We start from the raw sequence: 14,294 nt of genomic DNA on the forward strand, positions 1-14,294 counted from the left end.
CCCAATCCCATATTCAGATCAGAGCCCACACCTCTTTTCTGAACACATCCAGAACGCAAATTTCACCATCTTCAACCCCTCACATATGCACCTGAAACAAAGTTCCTTCACCTAGACTTGGAGACAATATCAAACAACAAGATAAATTCTTCCCATATGGGCTACCAATAGCTGTGTCGTATCCAGTAACGTCAATACATAAACACACAAATCAGTGATATAAAAATACCAACAAAAACCTGAAATAATACATTTAATTAGAAATGCAATTGTGATCTAAAGTCAAATCCAAAACCTCGTTCATAAATCTCTTTGCTAATTAATTCAACAACACTAGTCTCTATCTCCTTCTGAAAAGCATTCTTTTATTTCACCAATAGCTTCTGTCATAACTATAAAAGGAAGGGTAACAGCTCTCTGTGTACAGTACTAAAATCCCTCCTGGTCAGAGACTCCAAAATCCTTTTACCTGTAAAGGGTTAAGAAGCTCAGGTAACCTGGCTGACACCTGACCCAGAGGACCAATGAGGGGACAAGATACTTTCAAATCTTGGGGGGGGGGAAGGCTTTTGTGTGTGTCCTTTGTTTAAGGGGTTGTTCACTCTTGGGACTGAGAGGGACCAGACATCAATCCAGGTTCTCCCCATCTTTCTAAACAAGTCTCTCTTATTTCAAAATTGTAAGTAAAAGCCAGGCAAGGCGTCTTAGATTTACTTTGTTTTCTCAGCTTGTAAATGTACCTTTTACTAGAGTGCTTATCTTGTTTGCTATACTTTGAACCTAAGACAGAGGGGATTCCTCTGAGCTCTTTAAGTTTGATTACCCTGTAAAGTTATTTTCCATACTGATTTTGCAGAGATGATTTTTACCTTTTGCTTTAATTAAAAGCCTTCTTTTTAAGAACCTGATTGATTTCTCCTTGTTTTAAGATCCAAAGGGGGTTTGGATCTGTATTCACCAGGAGTTGGTGAAAGGAAGGAGGGGGGAAGGGTCAATTTCTCCTTGTTTAAGATCCAAGCAGTTTGGATCTGTATTCACCAGGGAATTGGTGAAAGGTTTCTCAAGGCTTCCCAGGGAGGGAATTCTTAAGATGGTGGCAGCGGACCAGAGCTAAGCTGGTAAATAAGCTTAGCAGTTTTCATGCAGGCCCCTACATTTGTACCCTAAAGTTCAAAGTGGGGATACAGCCTTGACAGCTTCCAACTACTTTGCTGGAATTAACATATTCCCTTCCTCAGGCATTTTTAAGATTCACACAAGATCTGAAGATCGTTACTTTTAGCAAGGTAAAATACTAAGACTATATTCACCCCCCTCACACACCTCTTTTCTTCATGAAGGCTTCTCCTCCATTTCAGCAATGCTTACATGTTTACAGAAAATTGAAAAAGTCCAAGTGTGCAGGGAGGAGTACTTTCAACGAAGTACTTTCTATATGCAAGTCTGCCATCAGAAATCTCAGCTAAGAAGTCTTCTTCATCCAATGCAGTCAAAGCACATATAGGGTCATTTAAAGGCCAAGTTTCCTATCTGCCTCCCTTCTAGGGGATGGAAAGGGGAGCTAGCTGTGGCCTTCACAGGTTCAGCACGTAATGATGGGGACTAAGTTGTGGAGCACGTGACTGCAATTCCTTGTCCAATAGGTTTGTATTTTCTGGTCCAGGCTTCGATTACAAACTAATCTTTCAATAGAGAAGTAGACCATCAATGGAGTCAGCACCTGTAGCATTCCAGGTCTTGCACAGCTCAAAAAGATCATGGGTTCACACTGCTGAATTGAGCTATTAAGGCCAAATTCACTACTGGTATAAGTCACTGAGCTGCACCTGTTTACATCAGTGATGAATTTGGCCCAGGGTGACTAGTTCAGCAGTGTAGCTATACATTAAAACAAGCCTGTTGCTACACAACATCCAAGATGGTATGATCTGAACCATTACAAATAAACATGATGCCTGGATATGAATGTGTATGTCCTGTGTAACTCACGCTAGACACAGGAAACTAGGGTGCAGACACTGTAAATCCACTTCCGGCTTCAAGTATTTGATGCCTGTGTTCTTTCAAGTCACACCAAAGCAAAACAGGCACAGGAAAAAGTAATTTTTGCAATATAAAGAGTTATATGGGTTAACTGAATCAATTTCCTGCTTAAACTGATGTCTGACCAACACAGTAGGTACTGTATGCTTTAACTTTTGCATGTCAAACAGCTAAATATGCAAAGTGAACATACTGTACTATTATAATGTGAGCACGCACACACACATCAAAATATTATTTTAAAAATATTAAATGGGGGTGGATAATATGAGACACACTTGTGTCAGAAGGGAAACCTAAATAAAACAAAAAAGATTTGATTTAGAGTAATTTCTATAGGCTGTATTACATAATTAATTTTAACCCTACATTACAAAAATGGATTTAAATAGTGGTCACAAAGCCCATGTCCCACATTAGAACTAATCATATAGCTTCACAAGAACTAGACCTTGGTAGCAACACAATAAAGAGCTGCTCACTGTCACCCCTGCTTTTTACTTTAGCAACCCACACCCATGCCACCATAATAAAGGCCAACCTCATCAAAGGCAGGATAAACACAATGCATACAAAATATCTTTCTGTATGCAGATGCTATTTTACAATAGGTTTCTCACTCTCATAAATCCTTAAGCCACACTGTTTTGAAAAAAAATCTACTATGGGAAGTTTTCAGTACCAAAAAAAAAAAAAAATTGTTCTAAATCAGGGCAATTCCCCCTTAACTAGCACCCGACCAAATGAGGCTATGCACCTTCTATTTATATAGGCCATGTATAATCTAAATTATTTGTCATACATATATGCAGAACACACAGTAGGACCTGAGTGGAACATGGTATGAGTCAATCAGGATGATACTACTCCCTAGAATGTTGCCCTCATGCCAACAAATTATTGAAACAGGTCAACCATTCCTCTCAATCTTCAAACTTGCCAGTGTGTGAACCAGCAACCACAGGCGTCGACTTCCTCTCTACCCGGGGGGTGCTCGACACCCCCCCCTCCACTCGAGGCCTGCCCCCACTCCACCCCTTCCTCCAAGCCCCCACCCCGCCACTTCCTGTCCTGCTCCACCCCCGGTCCTGCCCCTTTCCCCAAGGCCCCACCACGTCTCTTCCCACCCCTCCCCGCTTCTCCCCCTCCCTCCTAGCACCTCCTGCATGCTGCCGAACAGCTGTTCCATGGCGTGCAGGAGGCAGTGGGAGGGAAGAGGAGGAGTTGATCAGTGGGGCTGTGGGTGGGAAGTGCTGGAGGGGGGGGGGGAGGTTGGCTGATGGTGGGTGCTAAGCACCCACTAATTTTTTTTGTCGGCGCCTATGCCAGCAACCAAAATATGTGACAAATGGCCAAAGTGTGGAATTCCTATATTGTGTGCACTATCAATAACACATGTTTTCAACTATAAAACCAGTTTTCAATATGTTCTCTCACTAAGTGAATTAAATACATTTTAAAAAGAAAACTGGAAAAAAAACAAATTCAATCACATGCAACCATTAAGTCCGCCTATATGGGTCATCAGCTGGATCTGAATCCTAGATCTTCAGATTCCCAGCACAGACTCTACCACTCGAGCTACAAAAGTAACCGTTAACCTCTCTGGGAACCAGCCACTAGAGCGGGACTTGGACCACACCTTGCCAGTATTGCACAACTATTTACTAGACAGCAGTAGAATATTAGAGATCAGGAATCCTCGTTTCAAGCCTTAGCTCCAAGATAGGAGAATGTTGTAATGATTAGAGAGAAGATAACCAAAGCACATTATTTGGTACATTCCCTCTGAAAGGTGGTGCGGCTCAGTGTATAAGAGTTGAGCCTCCCGTACTAGAGACCTGGGTTCTATGCTCAACTCCCTTATCTGTAAAATGGGAGGCAAATCGTGATTGCCTTTTAGGGTTGGGGTACAAGACATTGCTCAGCAGTAAGGGCTATGAAGTACATGGAAGTATAAACAACAGTCATAAGGTATAAAGTTTAAACTCATGGTCTCCTGGCTCCCAACTTAGTATGCCCTTGGCTCCAAAGTATGTGGCAGAGCAAACAGAATCTCTCTGTCCCTCCCTCAGAAAACTGTCTTCCTTTGTGGTACACTAGGATAGGAAGTCTGATCCAGCCAAAATGTCCTGCAAAATCCGGTATAAGTTAGAGGTCTAAGATCAACTCACTGCAGTGGAGGTGTGGGGAGAGAAACATGAAGGAAAAGAAGGGAATACCATTCATTAAATTATCCACTCAAACTGCCTGATGGGCAAGGTGGTCCAACTGACTCTATTATTGGGCTATACAGTTACAGTATCCAGCAATGTGATTTACTGGTAATATGGAGCCCTGACATGCAGTAATTGTACTGGGAGGGTGGGGGGACAAGAGAGTGCTCGAATTATATCACAGTGTGTGGAAATGTAAAATGGGTTAAAGATCTACTGCATATAATTAAATACAGATTAAAGATATGGCAGATTATACTGAATCACCTGAAAATAACAGCTGGCCTACCACATATTAGGAGTATATATTTTAAGCACTGGCAATGCAATCCACATCCATGGATCCCCACAACCCTGTGGAGTGCTTCCCATAGGGGAGGAAAGGATTCTGGATATTTGCTGGGTAGCTTCTCGATCCTGAGGCTCCACGAGTAAGAAGACCCCTTGTTGCATTGGAGGGCTGGCTCCCATTCCACCTACCTGCACAGTCCTCATGAGCTGTTCTGCCACCGGCCTAAGCCCTTAGTGGCCACACAACAGTAGCCACGGTTGGTATGCAGGAGCTAATACTTCTAACAACAATAATTCCTGATTGGATACTAGCCTGAAGATCCACAGGGGATGCTGCTGCAGAAAGCACAAAACCAAATCCAACCTGAATTCAAATGTCACCTTATTATAAAAAAAAAAAAAAGTGAGGAGTCCTTGTGGCACCTTAGAGACTAACAAATTTATTTGGGCATACATTTGTTAGTCTCTAAGGTGCCACAAGGACTCTTCATTGTTTTTGCTGATACACACTAACACACCTACCACTCTGAAACCTGTCGCCTTATTATAAATTCACAGTAAAACCTTGCTAATTATCAGTTTGCTAATCCTCAAACCCAAATTCTCATTAACACCCTGCAGTCTCACTCTACTTCTTTGTGAAGATTTAACAGGCAAGTATTGTAGTGAGATCCCATAAGACTAAGACTTCTTTATTTTTTACAAAGCACACTATGGTGTGTACATATATCTAATAATTAAAACTATAAATGTAAAAAAAACCCCAAAAGGAATTTTTGTGCTGCAGTAGCTTTGAGTTTGTATTTTTCTGCTGACCTGCTTATTTGTAATGTTGGCTGATTTACTATGGATCTCCCAATCATTAATGTTAATTAGCGAGTTTCTACTGTACAAGGAGTTCTCTATAGTATATCTGCATTGCTATATTTGGCAATAACGTGGACAGCATTAGTCTTAAACATACTGTTTTTTAACTATGAAAAAATAATTTTGTCCTTAACATCTAGTAATAGTTGTAACTATAAAAAGGTAACACTCAAGAGCTATAAACCAAGTAAAATTGGTACTGCACTTAGTACACAGTAATCCAGTCACTCATTAAAACACTTTAATTTTCCTACAACAGCATTTCAAGTGTGTAGAGTACCACATTAACTTTATGAAAAAGAACACTGATATGGTAAGAGTCACCTTTCTTGCTCAAACTATAATATGGTGAAATTTAATAATTAAGCCTTTCCTTTTCTACAATCACTTTGAAATTTCTGTGTCCATGCTTGGATGTCTTAATGTCTCTTCTGGCAACAACATAATCTGATGTGAATTCTTAAAGTTAAACTACAAAATCATTCTCAACCCCTTTCAAATCCTAAAGCTTTACATTAACAAATCCACATGTTATTTAAACATCAGGTTTAAAATTAGTTAATATTTGAAGAGTGCTTTGAAGATGGCAAATATAAGTGCCATTATTAGTCTATTGCCAACAGTTACAACATTTATTTTGAAAGAACTGTACCTGAAAACTGTGGCTGTTCCTGAACAGAAAGTGAGATGGTCTGTGGTTAAAACAACACTATGGTAGGTTTTAAACAGCAAGGCAGTGGAAATCCCCCAAGACTAGCTTTGCAAAGATCACCTCTACAAACAAAACAACAAACATAGAAAATGTTGGGACAAAAAGGCAAACCATTAAAGAATATTCCTCCTTTAAACTTCTGCTGCAGTGACTGAAATAATACAACCCTACCCACTGCAGCATGATTGTCTCTGGAGAAACATAAGCTTAGAAATACCCTTTTTCACATGTTTCCTTGCTGAGCATTTTTAGTTTTCATTAAAACGTTGCCAGTTTCAATGGAGCTGTAACTGATTTGACAATTCTTTGGTCACAAGGAAACATGGCATTTGTAAAGATGTAAACAAAACGAAGGGCCTATTCTTGCATTTTCTTACACAAGCAGTCCTCACTCACACAGGTAGACCCACTCATGTCAGGTGCATAAGGGCGTGTCAACACGAGAAATTGCCACCAGTTTAATTTAAGATGCTATTTTAAATGGATTTTGTTAGATCTGTGCAAAAGGCTGTGTGGATAGTCTTATTTTGGTTTAAACCAAACTTTTCAATTTAACTTAAGTCGACACCACCAAAAGAAGAGCGACTATACTGGAGTTTGAACCAGTTTAACTAAATTGGTTTAGAAACAGATTTAAATTAGATCAACATTTTTCAAAGTTTGGGTTGCGACCCACTACTGGGTCGCGGCATGTAAGGCACTGGGTTGCTCTGGTCAGCACCGCCGATCGGGATGTTAAAAGTCCTGTCAGCGGTGCTGCCCAGCTAAGGCAGGCTAATGCCTATCTGTTCCAACACCACGCTGCGCCCCGGAAGCGGCCAGCAGCATCAACAATTTTATTCAACTGGGTCCCTAGAAAAAAAAGTCTGAAAACCACTGAACTAGTTGATCACCCATTTTGTTGCTTCTGTCTGCCAAGCTAAATGGATACACTGAGGGCTACTTTCATCCTTCCATCCCCCCCTCCCCCAGCTTCCTTTGTGCTACCCTCCCAACCCCCTCTATTTCAGTGACTTCCTGAAACCCTACCACTCTTCCCTCATGCCAAGGTGTGACAGTTCTCAGGGAACCCAGGACTGAGGCTACATCTACACTACAGGGGGGGGGGTCGATTTAAGATACGCAAATTCAGCTACGCGAATAGCGTAGCTGAATTCGACGTATCGCAGCTGACTTACCCCGCTGTGAGGACGGTGGCAAAATCGACCTCCGCGGCTTCCCGTCGACGGCTCTTACTCCCACCTTCGCTGGTGGAGTAAGAGCGTCGATTCGGGGATCGATTGTCGCATCCTGACGGGACGCGATAAATCGATCCCTGAGAGGTCGATTTCTACCCGCCGATTCAGGCGGGTAGTGTAGACCGGGCCTGAGAGATACCTTTATACCCTCTGCCACCACCAACCTTTCAGCCACTCAAGTGCTCTCCTCTGGGCTATGCCAGCCCTGTTTTTGCCTTAACAATAGGTGCACCCCAGTCCCCAAGTCCCCTTGAAGCATTCCCCTGCGATATCCAGCCCAACACTGGCTATTCCCAGAAATCCCAGATCCTCTGCCTCCAAAGGAGCATTGTACCCCAGTTTACCAGTTTTACCTTAAACCGCTGCTCCTGTAAACCACACAACACTTGTAATGAAACAAAAGGTTTATTTAAGCAAACAGAGAAATTGCACTACAAACAAGAGTGTGTGATAGAAACAAATGGTTACCATACAAAATAAGACCATAAAACACTAACTTGGGCCTACACTTATTAATACACCTCTACCTCGATATAACGCTGTCCTCGGGAGCCAAAAAATCTTACTGCGTTATAGGTGAAACTGCGTTATATCGAACTTGCTTTGATCCACCGGAGTACACAGCCCCACCCCCCCGGAGCGCTGCTTTACCGCGTTATATCCGAATTCGTGTTATATCGGGTCACGTTATATCGGGGTAGAGGTGCAGTTATTTTTCCTACTAAGGCCTTGGCTACACTGGCGCTGTACAGCGCTGCAACTTGCTGCGCTCAGGGGTGTGAAAACGCCCCCCCCCCGAGCGCAGCGAGTTCAGCACTGTACAGCGCCAGTGTAATCAGCACCTGCAGCGCTGCACGCTCGCTTACAGCGCTGCAAGCTACTCCCCTCGGAGAGGTGGAGTACATACAGCGCTGCGAGAGCTCTCTTGCAGTGCTGGCGGCGTGACTACACTCGCGCTTCACAGCGCTGCCATGGCAGCGCTGTGAATTCCCAAGTGTAGCCAAGGCCAAAAAGTAAGTTCCCTCCCCACCCCCACCCTCCAACATGCAGTCTGTTGCAGAGCTGGGTGGCTTCACAGGAACCACAATCCAATTATTTCATGACAAAAACCCGCATTCAGCAAGATGTCTCTTCAGTGATTGGATCTAGCACGCCTCTCCCCACTCGGTTATACTGTACTGGTCTTTTGTCTTAATTCATAGACCGGACAATTCCCCAAACTGATATAATGTTCCTTTTTTACCTCCAAGTGGTTTTGATTGTTTTCAGTTGTCCTTGATAGTTTTCCATTGACTGTTCTGGGATGGGGCAATGGTAAACAACAGAGCCTTGCATTAGATCACTGGCTAACCAGGGCGGGGTGGCAATGAACAGACCATCACTCCCATATTACTCCCTTCTGACTCCTTTTAACTTTAGGACCATAAGAGTATAAACTTCAAGTTTCATTATTCCTTCAAAACGACCCGCACACAGATCATTCTACAATCATGAACATAAATGAATTGCAATCTTTCAAGAGAGACCTTACGTGTTACCCTTTATGGACAAATACACTGTAAGCAATGCATTTGATGTAGTGAGTTTGTCAGGCTTGAGATGAGAGCTGTTTACAAAGAATAGGGATCTTTGGGTCACACAGGGTCTCTGTGTGTCCACCCCCCTCCCCAACATTTCTCTCTCCCACATTCCATTATTCCCATTTTTCCCCCTCCCATCGAGGAGGGCTCTGGGTACTCGCTTTTCCCCCCATGCCCTTCTTCCTCCCTAACATTCTTATCATTTCTTTCTATCTGGGAGATAAGTCAGGATGTCAACATTATAAACTGCACTGGGACAATGGGCAGAGCTGAGACTGTTGTTATGCTGGAAGTTGTTAATGGCTGCCATCAACCAGTTCTTTGATCTACAGTTACAGAGATGGTTGAAACTGTTGGATCTGCTAACCAGATTCAAGGGACTCCATTTTCTTGTCCTCCATCTCTTTCCAGTATTCTGATTTTCACCCAAATCAACAAGTTTCTACCCACCGATTCCTAGAACGTTTCCTGACATTTGGAATAGATCAGATTGAGTGGTCAAAAGTTATCCTGCTGCATACAAGCAAACAGACAGATAGAAATGCCATCAAGTTTTAGCGTAGGGCCTTGCTTCAGTTGGACAATTAAACTGTTGCAACTCCTGTACAGACAAGGCCTAAGACTACTAGCATGATTAAGGGTTTGCAGGTTTGGGACTTTGATTCCCCCCCCACCCATCTTTACAAATGACATCTGCCCTCAGGACTTATCGTGACTGAGATGTTGAGTATATGCAACCTTTGCACTTGTGGAGGTCAGAATAACTGCTGTTATATGGATTTTCCACAAAAGTCTGGTAGCTGTAGAAGGAAGTGCTACTCCTACTTTATTTCATTTGCATGAGATAGCACTTGGAGGAAAACAATTTTATGTGAGCACAGCACCAGAAAATGTCATCTGCTTCTAGGAAAGCTTAGGGGAAAGCCCTGAAAAGAGAAGTTGAGACGGACTAGGATCCCAGTTTTAGTCAGGTTTCAGAGGGGTAGGTAGCCATGTTAGTCTGTATCAGCAAAAACAAAACAAAACGAGGAGTCCTTGTGGCACCTTAGAAACTAACAAATTTATTTGATTTATTAATCTCTAAGGTGCCACAAGGACGCCTCACAGTTTTAGTCAATTTCACTCTGCAAGTGAAAAGAAAGCACTAGTCTCACGCTATTGTTCAGGTACCCCTTTCCAATTTCTTCTGCAGGTAGAAGTATTTTGCAGACCCTCCAAGAGAAAGGAGGAAGGATGTAAAGGATGGCAAAGGATTATTTATTTTAAGTATGTGGGGAGAGGATGAAGGTAAGTGAGAAAACAGACAGGAAAGGGATAATGAGAGAGAGTGAAAAGAAATGTGGTAGGAAACAGAGAAGGGGGAGTGTATTGGGACAGAGGCAGCACATAGAGAAGTGGCAGGAAGAGAGAAAGAAGAAAAGGATGATGAGAGATAAAGAAAGGTCATAATACTAGTTTTTAAAAAAAAAATCTTAAATGGAAGTGCATTAGGGCCAAAATAAGGTCTCACTTTTGCAAACAAATGAGTCGACCATTGCATTTTTTGTAGGACTGGGGTCTTAGCGATAATCTGCCTATTAACTCACTGACAGCTGCTATACAGGGCTTCAACTGATTTCCCCATCACATCCAGTGCAAGGACCTAAAAGATTTTTGTTTTTAAATTTTCACCACTCTTGGCAATTTGATTTGTTCTGAATGTACTAAACACCATCAGTACCAGGTCGAGTAATTGAGACCGCCAGCCAGGGAAACAACCCACTTCCTTCCCTGATGAACCAAGGGACGCATCCCACCCGTGTACTTATTCACTACACCAATACTGACTTGGACTCTAAATACATTCTATGGGTGGCGTACCCGAGCCCACTTATCCACTGACGTTTTAAAATCTCCCGCACCCCACTCTGGGTCTATGCTGGTTATGTGCTATGTATGTATCTCGTGAACCTTGCAACCGATACTTGTAATCCCTCATAACTCAAGCCTGACCCCAGAGGTACAGTACCTTCCCTCTTAACTTGTGTAAATTTGACTTTAAACATTAACTTTAATAAAAATTTTAATCAGCATGTGAATAGAAACCCCAGAATCAACTCAGCTCATTCATCTGAATTACTACAATAAAGTTACACTCTTATCTTAATTCACCCCCACAAAAGGTTGCCCCCCTCCCATGCTAATTTACATTATTAATGGCTCTCAGATCACTCTCCTCCTTCATGAGCCCTCTTTTTTATTCAGTCACACCACTATGTCTGATATGATTAAGAAAATGTAGATTGAATTTTAGCAATACACTATCAAATGTCTGAAAGCAAAAGTGATTTTCAGTGACCATCTGAAATCACTATTGGCGGCAATGGTGACACCGAAGATTGGCTGCTCTTAAAATAAAGGGGAAATATTAGCTTTAAAAAAAAATCTGAAGAAAATCAGACCATCTTCAAAATACTGTGAACGGTAAACAGAGAAGGATGTTTAATAAGAAAGAATATTTAACATCATACATACTGTATGATTAGAGGGCTATAATTTTACTATCAATCATTTACAGAGCAAATGCAAGCCAGCTATTTTGAGCAAAGCCCTCTCCTTAGCAGCCAGCACAAGCAATTTGACTGGGCACCAGGGATCTCTGCTGGGAGAAGGGGAACGAATCCTTTCTGCAGACGGTGGAGCAGGAACAGACACACTCTGTGGAGACAGCTTTACTGTTTTGTACTGCAGGGGACTTAACATTTAGATCAGCAGTTCTAAACCCACGGCCCTATGCGGTCCAATTAGTACACAGCTGCGGCCCAGCTGTACGCTAAAAAAAATTCAGAATTTGCAGCTCTGATCTGAAAGGGGGCTGGCTGAGGGGGAGACAGCGTCTGGCAGCCTGCATGAGCGCTCCTGCCAGCAGGGGGCTGGTAAGCGCCCCAGGGAGGCAGGGGGCAGGAGAGTAGGTCTCTGGGCAGATTTGTGGTGCAAGCTCTGAGCAGCGAGGGGGTGGGGGGGTGCTGCAGCACCCCCAGATTTTAGGTGGGGCTCTGCTACTGGCCCCGCGCCTTGGGTCCTCACTGCCGGCCTGCGCCGGGTACTCTGCTCCAGGCCGGGTGCCAGGGATCCGGGTCCTGGCGGGTCACGAGACGGGTCCAGCTGCTGCCCAGCCCCACAACCAGGACTCCGCTCCTGCACCAGCTCTGTGGAGGGGTCCCTGGGCAGGGGATGCTGGGCATAGAGGACTGTGGGGAATTTTTTTTTGGAGGGGGGTGCTGTGGTTCTCAACCTGTGGCCTGCGTAACGCATATGCATCCCCCAATGATAAATAGGTTGAGAACCACTGGTTTAGATACAGTGGCCTTACCAACCCCTCTCTCATTGGTAGAGCCCTGCAAATCCATGTATATCCGGGGATGCGGATACAAATGTTGTGTCTGTGCAGAGCTCTACTCATTGGGAAGGAAGATCCTACATCTGGCTTCTTTCTTGAGTGACCTCCGCTGGCCAGCCCTGGGCACCGCACCAACATGGTCCACATGGAGTTCTGACCATTGGTCCTTGAGGGAGGAAGAAAAGCCATACTACATAGTCTGAGGACGGTGGTCATTGATGAGATAAATAGAGGTGGATTTCACAGACAAAAGCAAGCAGCCCACATTTGTATGGTCATCCATTACATTTCTGATTTAAGTAGTTGTGAGATATACCTATTATACTTAACGGAATAGTAAACAATACCTTATAATTTATTATTCTTTGATATATTATTAAGGGCCATATCCTGACTATGTAGGCACAAGTCCAGTTATCCCAGACTTAACAAGGGTAACTTTGTATCTTAAGCCAGACTATGTCCCAAAATAGCAAAGACTGAAAAATGCAATATGACTGGGTGTTTGTATTTTATAATGATTGCGTTGGATGAAACTTGTTTGTAGGTTGCTCTTCTCCTTGTGGTTTATGTAGTCACTAGGGGTTTTTACATAACAGTTCTATTTTGCATTTCTACACTACCTTCCACTAAATGATCTCAATGCAATTTACAATTAATGAACTTAATCTTACAGCACCCGAGTGAGGTAAGGAACACACACACAAGGAAAAAACTTAAGCATACATTTAACTTAACACACTATGAGCTGTCTCCATGAAGTTAACTGGGCCCACATTGCACAGAATTCAGCATGTGCTTAAGTCTTTGCAGGACTGGGGTCAATGTACCTACACGATTTGCCACCTCCATCCAGTCAGTAGGTAGTAAAACTGAGAACAGACCCAGATCTGCCTACTTCTCTACTCTCAACATTGGATAATTCTTTTCATCTTCTGTTTTTAAGTCCACCTTGGACAGAGAGGTCAGTTGCTCTAGGGATCATTTCAGAGCCAGCATACCATGTGCCCCACTATGATGCTAATCAGCTCAAATCATAGAGGAACTGTTCAATGAAATCCACAGGAAAAAAATAAATACAAATGCAAACAAGATATTTATCTAAGCCAATGCCTCCAATACCATAAAGTGACGGAACAGCTGAAGTTTTCTGCTTATTTGTTAATTTTTGTACAGTGCTGTTGCTCTTAGGCCTTCAAACAGAATGGTTAAAAAATATAAGTGTATATTATTGTTTCCAGCCTAGAGCCCCCCACTGACCTGAATACCTTGACAGAATTATTTCTTAGTAAACAAAGCACTGCAACCTTTCATTCACCCCACGTGTAAGAGGAACTTATGAAAGGAAAAATTGTACTGGCTGATGCCAGGAAGCATCAGCCAAATGAACAAAAACCAAAGCAGTACCAGCTTCAATAAATGCAGTATTATCAGCGCTCCTCTCTGCCAGTTCTCAGATGACTGACTGTACTTTACTTGATCAAAGCCTTGTGCCTCACAAGTAAACACACCCCTTGCATATCTTTAATCAAGTACAGCCACATCCCCCATTGCATAATACAATGCAGATTCTCTACAATTTAAAAAGGTCAGAGCTGCTAAAAAGGCATTTGTCAAGAGAGTTCCTCCACTTTTGAATTTGCTCTCCTCCCCTCATCTGCCAGAATCCAGATCTGTTAACTTTCAGGGCATGGTACAAAACACCCACATTTTCCATTGAGCATTAGGGGGGAAGGAAGTGCACTAAGTGTTAAAGGGGAGGTATTATACCTGCTCTGGGGATCTTCTATTTTGTTGGCTGGTATGTATTCATTAGGGTGGTAAGAGAAATTAATGATGTTAGATGCCCTTACCTAATTTAACACAGGAAATGGGTGCTTATTTATGCTTTTATAAATAAAAAGGAAATCATATACTGTGGTGATGAGGGCCTTATAAACTCAAAAATAGAGAAGATAAAGAACTGTA

The sequence above is a fragment of the Emys orbicularis genome, chromosome 3 (genome assembly GCF_028017835.1).
Source record: "Emys orbicularis isolate rEmyOrb1 chromosome 3, rEmyOrb1.hap1, whole genome shotgun sequence".
Lineage (NCBI taxonomy): Eukaryota > Metazoa > Chordata > Testudines > Emydidae > Emys > Emys orbicularis.